The sequence below is a fragment of the Diceros bicornis genome, chromosome 15, assembly GCF_020826845.1.
Source record: "Diceros bicornis minor isolate mBicDic1 chromosome 15, mDicBic1.mat.cur, whole genome shotgun sequence".
Lineage (NCBI taxonomy): Eukaryota > Metazoa > Chordata > Mammalia > Perissodactyla > Rhinocerotidae > Diceros > Diceros bicornis.
The window spans coordinates 2,623,585-2,639,023 of NC_080754.1; the positions used below are offsets into that span (position 1 = coordinate 2,623,585).

Sequence of the window (15,439 nt, forward strand, 5' to 3'; positions counted from 1 at the left end):
AATGAAGTGTACAGAAAATAAATGAATTGCCAAGAGTTAAGCTGCTAAGCTAGAATTCAAAATCAAGGAAGTCTAACTCCAGATTTGACTTTTTAAAATTGTATGTCATACACCTCTATTCAGTAGGCCACATCACACTTAGGAAAAGTCAAGTTAAAGAGACAAACATCCTACTTTCACTCAATTCCCATGTCTTCTTCAGATTGTCTGTTTTCAGCGAGTGAGAATACTAGCAGGTTTAGAGGTTTTGCTGATGTGTATTCTATATGCAAATGCAACATTTTGTTAAGACTTAGAAATGTTAGAAGTATTCTGGAAAATCAAATAATTATGCCTAATTAAATTTAAAAAAGTAAATTGTGAGCTGTGGTCATTTTTTGGTTGACCAGTTTAAGATCCCTTCACCATTTGAGGCCCAAGAGAGTGCTTAGCACTTAACTTAAACATTGGAAGCATTTATAAAGACATTCTGTTCTCACTCAGAGAAAGGGAATTAAGTCACTCATTGTTTTATTGTTATTTTTCCAGTAGACTTTCAGATTTATACTAGAACAAAAATAATATGTATTTACAAATAAAAGAAAGCAGAATTTGATTTTACATAATATAAATGTCTATAATGTTAACTATTTAGAAATGTATGTTTTAGATGAACTATTGTATGGATGATGAGCATGTCTTAAAGTCTGATAAGCATATTAACAGAATATTGAAATTACTGTAACTGATTTTGACATCCTCAGTGAATGCCAAGAAACATAGCTTTTACAGCAAGTTCATGGAAATGTTCAGATAAAATATTCATGAATTCTCTGCTCAGAGAAAAGCCTCTCATGATCTTGTCTGACAGAGGATGACCTTTGCTTCAATAAGCTCCCCTCTTGGCTGCGACTTAGGTTTAGATGCCCTGCTTAGATGAATAAAACATAGCATCTTATTCTTTGTGTTTTCTAGTATATGTGATAATTAACAGAAAGGAAGACTTTGAAGTTTTAAAATGAAGTAAATAGGTTAAAAAAAAAAAAAGCATTAAGAAAGCTTTGAAGATCAATTTCCCAGCAGGAAATTTGTCTAAGCAATTAGGATCCACCCTGACTTGGGCAAGTACAGTAGTGCTTGATTGACCTGCTCTTTCAAATAACTACAGCATTTTTACCTTTAGTGACCACCTGATGGTTCATACAAAGATGGATCACCGACTCAGTTATGTACAAAAAAAAACTATATGAGGATAAAATCAGTCAAATGTACTACGGTTTTTAATATCTTGAAAACAAAACAAACAGGAAAACATGAATCGGGTCATTTTCAACCAGATGTGGTATAGACTCAATCCAGGTTCCATTTTAGTGTTTGTGCTTCTAGCTTTAGTGTTTGTTTTCCTTGAGAGGAAAGACAGCATTATTTTCTTCTGAGATATATTCAGAAAACAATAGTGATTAAGGTAAACAAGAAGTAACCTACTCATGTTCTGAAGATTTAGAAGTTCGCTGAAACAACCATCTTTTCCACTGCACCCTTTTTGCAAATAAGGTATTGTCTGGTCCAAAGGAAAGTGCCACATTAGTTTTCGTGGTAATGTGACACCATTGATGCATTCAGTCAGTAATTTGCTTAATGGCCTGACCAAGAGATCGGAGTTTATTCTATGGTGTTGGAAGTTTAATTGGGACCTCAGTATAAGGATGTAGGGAATAACGTGTGAACTCTTTAGTATTGTTTTATCGTGCTTTCTATGTAAAGTCATGTGAAAATTTGATTTTAATAGAACATTACATCACATGTCCCCAGACAGGGCACACAATTGTGCCCTGTTGTTAGAATTAAATCTATCTTCTGACTAAACTCTCTGACATGTGCTGGACACATCCAGAAACATTGGAAGAGGGGCATTACCCATATTTGGTTAACAAGTGCTTGCAGAATTAATACAAGTAAAATGCTAAATTCATATTATTGATATTATTCATTGAAAACACATGCCCTGAAAATTAGATTCTAGCATATTGGCATGATTTCTAGCCTACTATTTTCAATTGATCAAATACCAGTGGATGACATGAGATTTATGTATGTTCACTGATGTACAATGAACATGACCCGGAGAATTCCACATTTGAATTTTCTGGACTTATCCTCTAGATCAGTAGTCCTCAAAGTATTTCTACAGAGGATTAGTTCTGTGACATGCTTTTCAAAAAAGTGGTTCCTAGGTCAATTAAGTTAAGGAGACGTGCACACTACATGACCATCTCCACCACTTACAAAGCACAGTGAGACATTGAAAGCTCTGATAACTCCTTCAGTAAGGAAACTTGTTGGAATTTTTTTCAATCTAGTGTTCCCCAAAATGTACTTAACTAAAAAATCCTTTTCCTGCACAACATTTATTAAAATCCTAAACATCTAATTTTCTGGAAAATGCTTCCCAAGGTAGCACTTGCCAGAGATACTCAAATTTAATAAATATCCTTTGAGAAATATTTGCCAAAACTCTCTCATACGTGACAAAACAAATTGTTTCCCACGTGGCTTTTTAGCGTGTGGAATATGTAAGATTTTCCTAGATTTGTGATGTTGACTATTGTAAAATTTTCTATAGGCTTTATTAGTGAAATGGCTCTTTTATGACCATACAATGTTTATTCAATGTTGTCTTTTGTCCACATCAATAATAGCAGCCAACAATTTTGAGTGATTGCAATGTGTCAGGAATTTTAAGTGCTTTAAATGAAAAAATATACATAATCCTCACAACAACCCTGAGTGGTGGATATTATTTTTTCCATATTTTTAGAAGAAAAAATTGAGGAAACAGAGAGGCTAAGTAAATTGATCACAGTCATGTGACCAGTGAGTAGCAGAGCCGAGATTCAAGCTCAGAACAGACTGCCTCCGAATGCCCTGCGCTGAGTCACAGCACCGCACCGCCCCTTGTCATGAGATCCCCTGCTGAGACTCCTGATCCTCCCTACAGCCCCACTCATTGTAGCTTTAGCCTGCCGGTGGCTACGAGGATACGCAGTGAAGGGGAAATCGTGCTTCAGAAGCTTAGGACGCTTGACAGTCCTTCTGAGCAATAGTCCCATCCACATTTACACTACTAGCATTGAAGCCATGCCCTTTGCACTGAAACTGTCAGGGAGGAAAAACTTTTCCTCTACTCTCTTATGTTTACTGTTTGGGGGTATGCAAATTAAATTGACAAACGACAGATTTCCAAGAGAAAATGCAGATTTTTATTTCCGTACGAGGATATGGTTAGAATTTGAGATTTATATAATATCTTGACAGGGGAAAGGGAGGAGAATATGGCTTATTATGGGAAAACAAATGACTTTTAGAAAAGATAAATGGGCCCTTAGAAGAACAGATGGGAGAGATGCGAGTTTATGACAGTGTCTGTCCAGGTGATTTCTTCTCCTGGTGCTGACTTCTCCTCTCTGGTGATGAGTCAGTCCTCCCTGATTGCAAAACTCCAGGGGAGGGGATTTATGAAAGTCGAATTATCTGGGGAGGCTCTGCTTTTAGACAGATAAGTAGAGTTTAGGGATAAAAAATAAAACTCTTCACAGTGGTATATTCTGGATCCCTTCAAAACTCAAATGGACAATGACATATAGAAAGTATAGAGGGCAGTAGAACAACCCAAAATGTGGGGAGATAGTGAGTGAAGGTGGGAAAATGATCTGAGCAAATTATTCCCAGGTTTTTCTGAAGCACGACTTCAGGGAAGGAGACATCATTGTGGATACCTGGAAACAAATGTCTAGGAAGCAGAGGTCATTTCTTAGTGGATTTATGATGTGGGCCGATTTTTAGCCTGATAGACCACTTCTCTTTTAGCAAAGATTTGGCTTCTCTAAGAAGCAGGCAAAATTATTCACCTAAAGCCTACAAATACAAATCAAAGACAGATATATACAAATTAATATATGTAGTAAAAAAAACTGCCCGTCAACTGAAATTGATCTCTTAAGCCAAAGCAGAAGACTGTGATAAGAATTACAGTAAATGGCATAATTCTAAAATTATTAAGGACGGTAGTACACACATTCAGGGTGACACTCAAAATACTCAAAATTTTATGGCATAAGCATTAGCCAGCTAGAAGAGAGCTGGCTGTAAACCCTTTATACGGCCACGATGGTGTGGGTGGCGTGTGCCAGCTGAATATCAGCATTGTAATGTCAGGTCTTTCCATTTCCTTGTTTTCCTATCACCTCCTGTGCAGACTAATGTAATTTGAATATTCAGAAATTGTATGTTGCTGAATTCCAGTACTTAGTTTTTGAAATTAATGTTACATTTTATGTATTTTTCATGTATACTGTACAATTAATTTATTATAACTTAATGCTAAGATAACAGATATTTCTTGGTTGCGTAAACTCACCTGGCAAATGTGCAGACCAAAAAAATTAAATTGAGTTTTATCCACGTACTTTTTTCCCTAGAAATATAATTTAGAAAAAACATAAGATTATATAGCACATCATGTTGCATTTTAAGTGAAGTATAAAAATGTGGCAGATTTGCATTATTCATTATGAATAATAATAATTAGATCATTTTCATTTTTAAAAATCTTTGTAATTCTATTAACTTCTGCAATAAATATGGAGCAATGCCATTTGGCTTGTTAAAAAGATAGTCACAAAAATCAAGGGGAAAAGTGTAACATAGGCACTGAATGCCTTTGAAGCTACTGAGAGAAGAGGAAGTAGAAATATGAGCCAGCAGCCAATATGAGAAAACACAAGCTTTTTCTCTGCATGCAGTGATTTGTAAACAAAAATTACTAACTAGAGAAAATGAGAGGAAAACACAGGGCTCAGCCAGGTGTTATTTTACGTCAGTGATTTACTCTGCTATTTGATCGATGATGAGAACAAAATCACCCATATCCTCAGGAAGCCATGAATATTTCAAGGCAGCTGTGGGAGCATCTGGCTACTTGTCCTACACAAAGACTACCTCTATCATGGAAGAATTAAGATTTATTCCTCTCGGCTTGAACCAGAAACAATGCCAGTTAATCTACTGTTGCATTGCATTATTTCTTTAATGAGAGGATAAAGGCAGTTTTACAGTCCCATTTCTGGTGAATTGGCAGGAATACATTTGCATCCTCTTGAAGTCAGTGTGACAGGATCATTCAACATTCCCTCCAGTGGCCGGCGATGTGTACTTCCTCCCTTTCTGTATCCTCTGGAAATACACACACACACATATACACACATACATACCTATATACAATTGTGAATATAGCTTTCGCTCCCAAAAGGTAATAGAGAAAAAACCAAAAACAAAAACACAGCTTTTAAAATATTGTATAGCTAGATTATATAGAAAACATAGAATCTTAGGGTTACATCCCACAAAATCTATGGAATCCAGCAGAATTCCACTGATCAAGAGGTGTCAAACTGTGGCTCGGGAAAGTGAGCACAGCTTATGAGGTGGAGCTGGGGAGGCGATGACAAAAATGGGTTTAGAATCAGTGAAAAGGCAATTGATATTGGGAACATGCTCAATCAATAATCAACTAACTCAGAATATTTTTGATTTTGCTTTTATTTCTCAGTCCAAATACTTTTTCAAATGAGACAGTTAAATAATGGAAAGTATTGAAAATTCCAGAAACTAACCCAAAATCGATTTTAATATTATACAATTAAATTATACCATAATATCCATTTTCATCAACACCACATGTTCAAACTGTTATCACTTTGTAATAATCTTTCCTTATTTTCTAGTATTATTATTAATATTATAGATTATTATTATTTTCTTACGTTAATTCTACTTTCATAAAATGATAGTCATATCACATGGAGTATATTATAAATTGGGCAGTACTCATATGGTGCCATAGAGGGTTTATAGAACAAAACCACAGAGGGCAGGACAGTTGTCTGAGAAGCCTTGAAACACGATTTAAACAAGTTTTGAATCAAAAATATTCACATGAAAAGTACCAGAGGTGCTTGTGTGGCACTGTACTAGGTCCCTTGGGGTCTCAGATCTTGAAATGTGCCACAGTCACTGGGGTACAGTCCCTAAGTGCTAGACTTAGTCTGGAGTCTGCTCCTTTCCTCTTATGTAACTGTGAGTCGTTACCAGTCTGATCCTGTTTCCTCATCTTTAAAATGAGAATGACTGTAACCTACGAAGTTACAGTACGTAATAGGTGATTTAACACGTATGAAAGAGCAAGGGAAGCTGAAAAGTGAAGTACAATATATTATTATGTATTCTATAAAAAGAACAACAGGAGCTTAAGATAAAGGCCGACAATGGCTGGATGTCATGAATAGACAGTAAGTGTCTTAGGCGTCCAGACATCAAAATCAATTCCGTCTGAAGTGATCAAAGAGTTTTAAGCTAGTGTGGGGTTCTATCTTAAGGGAGAAAGGGTAATTGTTGCTATTTTAGCTTGTATTTTGAATGGAAGCCCTTAAATGTGAATATTTTTTCTAAAATTCCCAGTTATCTATGGTCTGTTTCACAGCCCTAAAATGTGACTGAAATTTTCTTGTCTATTCATGCACCTTAGGGGTCCAACAGCACAGAAAAGGATTATGTTTTTTCCCTTTGAGATGTCCAATAAGCAAATCCATAACACTTATAAGACTAGTTTTCATCAAGCTTCTTAGTTTAAAACGCTTTTGAAGCCAATGGTCTTTCGGCTAGCTTTCTGTGCAATTTTGCATCGTTGTATAATTCAAGGATAACAAAAATACAGGGCAAGACTAAAATTTAATGACTCCTTCATAAGCCACGTATATTTCTCTATGGGCATAGCTTATAAATATATTCATATTTAGGCTTAACTTTTTGAAATTTGTTAACATTTTGAATTATATTTTTGAAAACAATCTTTAGAATATCACATTAGCTAAGACTAAGATTAGTTAGGCTCTTTGAAATAAAATTATATTCCTTTTAAAGTAGTTTGAAAAATTATGGACAATATCATAATTTGTTAATGCAATTTAAAAATCGCACAAGTGTTAACTATTGGACCGTTGTTAGATTGATTTCTGTTTTGCTCTTGTTACATCTAGTGGTACTAGGCTAGCATGGTAAACCTCTAGTAATAGTTTGATGCTATTCCATTCAGATATATATATATATACACACACACTGTATTTTTTAATGGAGAACCCAATAGAGAATAGAGAACAGAAAACCCTCTTCAGTTTTATTCAGAGCAAGAAAACAGGAAACTTTTGGTCACACTGGAAGAAACTCAACCATAGGTTTGGACTCTGTCCTCAAACGACAGGCAATGAGGATAACATTCTGCTGACGCCGTTGGTTTTGTCTGTCTGCTGTTAACAGTTGTAGTCAGAGCAGTGCACTTGTGTTGGGAACAGTCCTCACAGCATTGCAGCGTCAGGCACAACGCCTCACGTCTCTTCACAGCACTCCTTCTCCTTGCACCTGGGCTCCTCTTCTTTAGTGAAGTCATTCTTGATACTGAAGGTCTCACGAATCATGAGTTTTCTCCCTGATCGTATTGGAAAGCCTTGCAGGTGACAGCAAGCAGATCTTTGCTGGCTAAGTAGTTGACAGCCAGAATAAGTTCAGAATGTGTTCCTTAGTCAGCTTTCGGGAGTTCTTAGTCCCAACAGGGTATCACCTGTTTGTCTTTCTCTGCTCGCATTGTCCTCAGGAGGAGGGTCGTCCTGGTGGCGGGAGCACCACAGCATGGCCTTTTTCACTATCACTGAATTAACATGTGGTAGAGGAACTGGGTCATCATCTCCTTCATCATCCATTCCCAAATCTTCTGACATGGTCTCGTTAGTTATACAAGTTTGTTATACATTAGTTATGCCATTTAGTTATATAACTGGGGGGTATTTGCTATTTACAAAAAAATTTTGAATCATGGCATGCATGTTGTTTTGCAACTTATTTTTGTCACTGTAAATATTACACTTATTTTTCCATGCCTGTATATCTACATTGTTTTTAAAACAGCCTCATTGAAATCTATTATGGATATTTTTTTTTTATAATTTTATTTATTTATTTATTTTTTCCCCCAAAGCCCCAGTAGATAGTTGTACGTCATAGTTGCACATCCTTCTAGCTGCTGTATGTGGGAAGCGGCCTCAGCATGGCCGGAGAAGCGGTGTGTCGGTGTGCGCCCGGGATCCGAACCCGGGCCGCCAGCAGCAGAGCGCGAGCACTTAACCGCTAAGCCACCAGGCTGGCCCCTATTATGGATATTTTTTAAATGTGTAAACTTTCTTTAAAATGCAGCAGTAAAATTTTTCTGTACAACTTTATTCATTCATCATACTATTTTAAAGATTTATGTTTTTATCAGCTTTATCACTTAGCTGCTTCCTTTCCACAATATTAGTTAAGATGATTTTAGTCATTTACTTGTAAATAACTTTCCTGGTCATTTTAATTGAATTTTTTCTCTTTTTTGATGTTAAGTTGGCACATTTTTTCCTATACTTGGAACATGATGCAAACTTTTTGATGAATCAACTGAGGCCCAGAACTTACAAACCATATTCAAATATAACTAGGATATTATATTTAAAATCTATTTATATAGTTTCCAAGTATAATTTCTGTAATCGTACAGTTCAAATAATAGTACTTTTACCTATACGAATTACTAGAAACCAATGTTCTGATTTTAGTATAATGGGATGTTATGAATAAGGAAATTGTTTGCAGTTAAAATAAGAAGGGACAAATTCTTAATTTTTCTCTGTGTCCAAGCCCACTACTTGTGATTTTGGTGAATAGCATTATGTTAAATTCCTAGAAAATACTGGTACACCATCTATACTTTTACTAAAATTTGACAGGTAATAATAAGGTCAGAAGAATCTCAGACTAGTCTAATTTGAGAATACTTTTTTTCCCCTTATATTTCAAAAGAAACTTCATTTCATAGCATCTGTCATATAAACAGTTTCTCAAATACCTCTGGAATAATATCATAGTCAGTAGAGGTGTATGGTATCAAGTCATCCCTCTAATGTTGGATATTGATGTTTCCAATATTGTCCGCTAGACTTCTCAGATTTTATGCACAGGTTTTTTTTTGTTGTTGTTAAATTATCTTATAGAGAAAATTGTTTCATATAATTTGGATTTTCTGAACCATACTGTGGATTAATGTATTGCTTTTGAAAAGAGCTGTATCAACATACACAGGGCACACATTTTAAACAGTTATGAATTAAAGCAGAGGATGTGGGAAGCAATGTATAGGTCAATATACACCCCAAATGCTGCGTTTTCTGTTTTCAGAGAGGGCCAACACCATACGGAATTCCACTTTAAAATAACGCTTCAATACATGAAACCTCAGTCATTTGTTTTGAATATATTTAATGCATTGTTTTCTTAATAACCCATGTTTATATAACATCTGAATTTGGCATATTGTGACAACACTGTAGTACTAACGAATATAAAACAGAAAATACATTTATTCCTCCACATGAGAAAAACTGATTTTGGGACACAAAAGGGCAACTGTTTATTTTTACTTCTGATTCTAAAAAGTCAGAGAAGGAAAGAAATAGGCAGGAAATAAGATCTTCTGGGGTCTGTCAGATCAGAGGCTAACTGGAGGATGGGAAGACTCGGCAATGTTTCCTGAGTCAGAATTATGCATTCAGTATAGTTTTCAGTAGAATTGTGTTTCTGATCTACATCCTTTCTTAAGCCTTCAAAATCTTAGCTTTGACTTTCAAAATAAATGATTGTTGAATAGATTACCACATTCTTGAAAATAGTTTTAATGCAACCTTTTGATTACTACGTTTTCTGAATCTCAAGTTGTTTACCAAAAACGAAATAACAAAAATTGGAAAAGTACATAGCAAAGTTAGTTAACAAAAGAGATCTTACACAGAGATCTCACTCATATTTAGAAAAGTGTTATTTTCTCATGCTTATGTGGAGATACCTGATTAAATAGAAATTATTCTATTAATTATTTTGCTCCTAATTAAGATTGAATCTATTTTGTTAAATATTTACTTTGTACCGTGTATATCATCTTATTTCATTATCCTAAATCCACGGGATGAGGACTGTCTCCATTTTAAAGCTGAGACAGCTGAAGCTCAGAGGAGTGAGCAATTGTTCAATGATGCTGCGTGAAGGTGAATTTTGATATTACCTCAAAATGTCAAGAAAGAAGTGGAAATTTAACATTCTTGCTGCATTTCCTCTTAAAATTAATCCTACTTTAGTATTGTAATATGTTCAAAATTAAAATTTATGCTCAAAACTGGAAGCGTGGGAGTAGACAGCATCACAAATATCCTTCTTGCCTTCAAATCTATTAGTTCTTGAAATTTTTAAATATCAAACACTAACACTACTATTCAAAATCACACTGCAGATTATGACATATATGTATTATTTTGAGCATGTAATTGAGATTAATGATATGGTCATGAAGTGATGTATTTTTGTAAAGATCTATCAGCTATTGTTAATTCTTGGTCATCTACTGAGCATACTGGGCATATTAAGTTTATGTATCGGGATATGCGTGTGTGTGTGTGCGTGCGTGCATGCGTGAGTGCATTCGTGTGTGTGTGTGTGTGTGTGTAGGTGAGAGAGAGAGAGAGAGCTAGAGCATGGTTCTATGCACATGTGTTTGTAACCATGAAAATCTTAATAGTAAATGTTAAGTAATAGAATCTTAGTATTAGGATGGACCTTATAAGCCATTTAATACATTTTTTCAGCAATGCCGAAAATCCCTCAGCCCACCTCTGCCAGCTGATTATCCACTTCTCGCTTCAGCAGTTGCACTGAGAGTACTCTGCCTCACCAGGCCATCCATTCCTTTCTGAAAATCTCTACTTGTTAAAAAGTTCTTATATGGAGTCATTGTCTTTTTCCTGAACCCTCCCCCTAGGTCCTAGTTCTTACCTTTGGCATAAATAGAATTAACTTTCCACTTTTGCTTGTCCGTGATCCTCTTTCTTCTCTCTCCCTGCCTTTTCTTCCTCTTCCTTCCTTCCTGTCCTCCTTCATTTCCTTTTTTAGTGCTTTTCACTGTCTCTTCTCTCTATCCTTTCGCTCCCCGTGCCTCTTCCCAGAAAGGGATGTGTCTGGGAGGGGTGCTTAAAGGAAATACAATCGACAACACAATTAAACGTAACGAAAGATAACATAATGAATAAATAATATAGACCAGAAAGTAGAACTCAGAGCAGACTGTTAATTCTGTATGATTTTCCTCATTTCTTTGCTCAAGAACCAGTGGGTATCATTGCAAAGCACAGACACATAATAGTGTTTCTCCCTGTGTGTGCTCAGGAAAGAGACACGCTATACTAAGTACCATAATTTTACTTGTGAAATTTTGTAATTGTGATATTTATCATGTGAATTGACATTTTTTGTAACCTGAGAGCATTCTTCATAATATTTCTGATCTATATCTTGTTTTGGAAACGTTTATTAAATATTTTGTGCCTTAGAAGCGTAATATATCCTAACAATATCTGCCTCAGCTGCTTTCCTTCGGATGTGTTTTCCCTGTGATCAGCGTTTAGTGGTAATGTATATTGTTATCTATTTTCCCCATGTGGTTGAGACCTGGTTATGAGTTTGAAATATGCACGTGATACTTATATACAGCAGAATTGGTACTTTATTTTCCCACTAGTTTCTTACTCTTTTCTATACCTGAGAATAACATTGTGGTATGTGAAGCCACGTGACAGCTGTGATAGGCTAATAATGGCCCCCAGATATGTTCGTATCATAATCCAAATCCTATGAATGTTCTCTATGGTAAAAGGGACTTTGCCATTTTGGTTAAGTTAAGGGTTTTGAGATGGGGAGATTATCCTGGATTATCCAGTTGGGCCCAGTGTAATCACAAGCATCCTCATATGAGGGAGGCAGGTGGAGACTTGTCTATGGAAGAAAAAGCTGTGAGCTGCAGAGTGCAGGCGGCCTGTGGAAGCTGGAAGAGGGAAGGAATGGATTCTCCCTGGAGCCTCCAGAAGGAACCAGCTCTCCTGACACCTTGATTTTAGCCTTGTGAGACTCATTTAGGACTTCTGACATCTAGGAGTATAAGATAGTAAATACGTGTGGCTTTTGAGACATGAGTTTTCTGGTAATTTGTTACAGTAGCAATAGGAAACTTACAACAGTTCAACTGATTTATCTTTAAAGACCTTAATTTTGGATATATTTGTGGCTCAGTAGGGAAAGTTTTAAAGAACAGATTTCTAAAGCAGTGATAAAAAGACACCTATTTAATTACCTGAGTCATTTTATATATTTTTTACATTTAAAAGTACTCAATCTGTTTCTTTAAAAAGTATTTTGGATACTCTGGTCCCACATATTTTCCTTATTTAATCTACAATCTGTCAGGTTTCTCTATTCTCTGCCTTTATTATTAGAAAAGAGAGATTTTTTCTCTTTCTGATTATATCACCTTAAGTTATAAGCAATATAGGACTAATTTTTTTTTCCTGTTTGTCCTCAGAGATAATGTTTTTCTAACTTTTTTTCTTTCTATTTTGAGGAAGATTAGCCCTAAGCTAACATTTGTTGCCAGCCCTCCTCTGTTTGCTGAGGAAGATTGGCCCTGGGCTAACATCTATGCCCATCTTCCTCCATTTTATGTGGGACACCTGCTACAGCATGGCTTGATAACCGGTGCGTAAGTCTGTGCCCGGGGTTGGAATCTGCGAACCCCGGGCCTCCAAAGCGGAGCGTGCGAACTTAACCACTAGGCCACCAGGCCGGCCCCTGTTCTATTTTTTTTAAAGCCTTTAGCTTTGAATTTCAAGGGTCTTTCCCAAGGAAATATTATCATTGTGTAATGCAAAACTTGCTTACTCTTTGTACTTCTTTCTGACATGCCAGTATGATGCTGGCCAGTAGCTTGACAAGACAGTAGTGAAAAGTGTGTGGAAATATTTGCACAGAAAACTGTCACTACCTGTGGAGGCCACAGTGAAAAATCACTTTACTAATGATGAGTCAAAATGACACAGCATTGTCAGCCACTTAATTAAGGCCTGAAGTGTTATCTTCAAAGTTCCTTCCAGCATAATCTGTGCCTTTTTAATTTCTATTTTATTAGTCTTAGGACTGGCTGATTTAATGTGCTCACTGTTAAGCTTGTCTTTATGCTGCTGTTTTCGGTAATTTATACCATACACCTCTACTGACTATTATATCATTCCTTTCATAATTGAATATTTTAGCCATTAAAGTAATAATTATGGAGACTATATCAAAATAGAATAGGAATTAGAATATATGGTTAAAAAATAGAATTATCTAAAATTGTGTATATTTTACAGCTTTGTAAAATACAGATATTTACCTATGAAAGGAATGTGCAAAAGTGAAAAGATTTTAGGATTTACATAGTTCTTGGACCTGAAGTCCATGTAAAAGTGAAGAATCTGTGTAGTTAGGGACTAGATTTTCTTTGTTTCTATTTTATAGAAGTATAGGAGGGGACTGATAAATTTAGGTGATGTGCCTGTACGGTTAATTAGCCATTGAAGAATTGGAAATAGAAAAGATAGTACCCTGTTTTAATCAATAGTTATTTTAATGTGCTACTGCCATAATTGAATTTCTTATAAGTTTTGCAAGGATTCTATCATTTGACCTTGAGTGCTAAACCTATGAGGCAAAATGTAATACACTGGTAATATTGCTCTATGACAGTGTACATTAAAGTGAAAATTAACCGTAAGATTGTGTACATGAAAAGGACATTTTCAAAAATTGTAATGAATTGATATACTTAAATCAACTTCTAATTTGTATAACTTTCACTTTAAAGTTGTAATTTTTCCATAAAGCACCATTTAATGCATTATTACACTATAATTCAAGAACATTAATGCAGTTTCCAACAGGGATAAATTTATTAATGATAATTTATTAGTAGTGAATGTGACTCAATTTAAATAGTGAATTATCTGAACACTTTTTCTTATTTGCCACTTTATCCATTTCTGTTTTAGCTTGTGGCACAAACTCTTCCATTTCTTGGCAATTTCTGTAATTATTGCTCATGTTTAAGAATATATTTTAGCCCCACAATAGTGCTTTCTTTGAATAGCTGGAAAGAGTTTTAAATATAGTTTCTAAAGTACTCATTTCCTTAGGAGAACCAAACTTGCCATTCTGATAAATTTAAGAAACTACTTTATCCTTAAGCTACAAAGGCAACATTCAGAAATAAAATACCAAACTTAAAACCTGAGTCTTTCTTAGAAATTTAAAGTATATTCATCTTAATTATAGAGAATCATTTTTTCAAATCCTGTTCTCACCTGTGATCGGTATGTTTGAATGGATTTCTGAAAATGAATTGGAAAGATATCATGAGTTCATAATGATATTTCTGTATCATTTTCTAATGATGTTTCTGTATCATTCTATATCATATGACTTGACTTCTATGGAGTTTTTGCTTATCTTCATTGATCTGACATCTGTATCTTCTTTCTCCGGAGGAAGAAAGAAATCCTAGTTCTCAGTAACACCAACATAATTACTCATTCGCTTTATCCCTCAATATACACACATAGATTCAGAATTACAATACCAATACCACCACCAACAATATCACTATTAAACAGTTTAATAATTTTTGCAGTTGTTTTCAATTCTTAAAATATATCCCATTGGGGTGTATGTTAAGTTACTGTGCTTTAAGGTCACTTTAAGTAGTTCCTCTTGGAGGCTATACCTCCAACTCATCACACGGGTTTCTTTATTTTTTTTTCATTTTTTGAGATTGCTTTTTTAAATGTTAATTTGTTTTCTAGTCATTTAGGATAGTTACATGGTTCCAAAGTAAATCTTCAGGGAAAGTACATTCTGAGAGGTCTAGCTTCTAACTGTGTAGTGTCCATCCTATTGCCTCTCATCCTGTAAGGGTGACCATTGTTATTATTTTTTATTCTTAGGTTTATCCTTTTTATTACTATATTGTTTTTTATACATTTTTCTCCACCTTACTTTTTTCACTTAAAAACACATCCTGAAATAACTCCATTGTAGTATTTATAGATAGTCACAATTCCTTTTTACAACTTCATAATTCACCAATGGATGTAGCATAGTTTTTTCAACCAGTCTTTTATTGATGGACATTTAAATTGTTTCCAGTCTTTACAAATAAATCTCAGTGAATAGTCTTGTAAATATGTCACTTCTTATTTGTGCAGTGTCTCTTTGGAATAGGTTCCAAAAGGCCAAAGTCTACGTGAACATATAATTGGCCTTAAATTGTTGAATTTCCCTTCCTGAGAGTTGTTCCATTTTGCATTCCCACCAACAGTGTATTAAAGTGCTTCCTCCTAGAGCCTAGCCAACAGAGCCAGTGTCAGATTTTTGGATTTTTTGCCAATCTGATGGATGAGAAATGGTATCT

At 35.2% G+C, this 15,439-nt stretch overlaps 1 protein-coding gene across 1 annotated transcript in view; it reads left to right on the forward strand.

The window, feature by feature from the left end:
* Positions 1-15,439, forward strand: part of EPHA6 (EPH receptor A6) — a 784,796-nt gene that overhangs the window by 475,431 nt on the left and 293,926 nt on the right.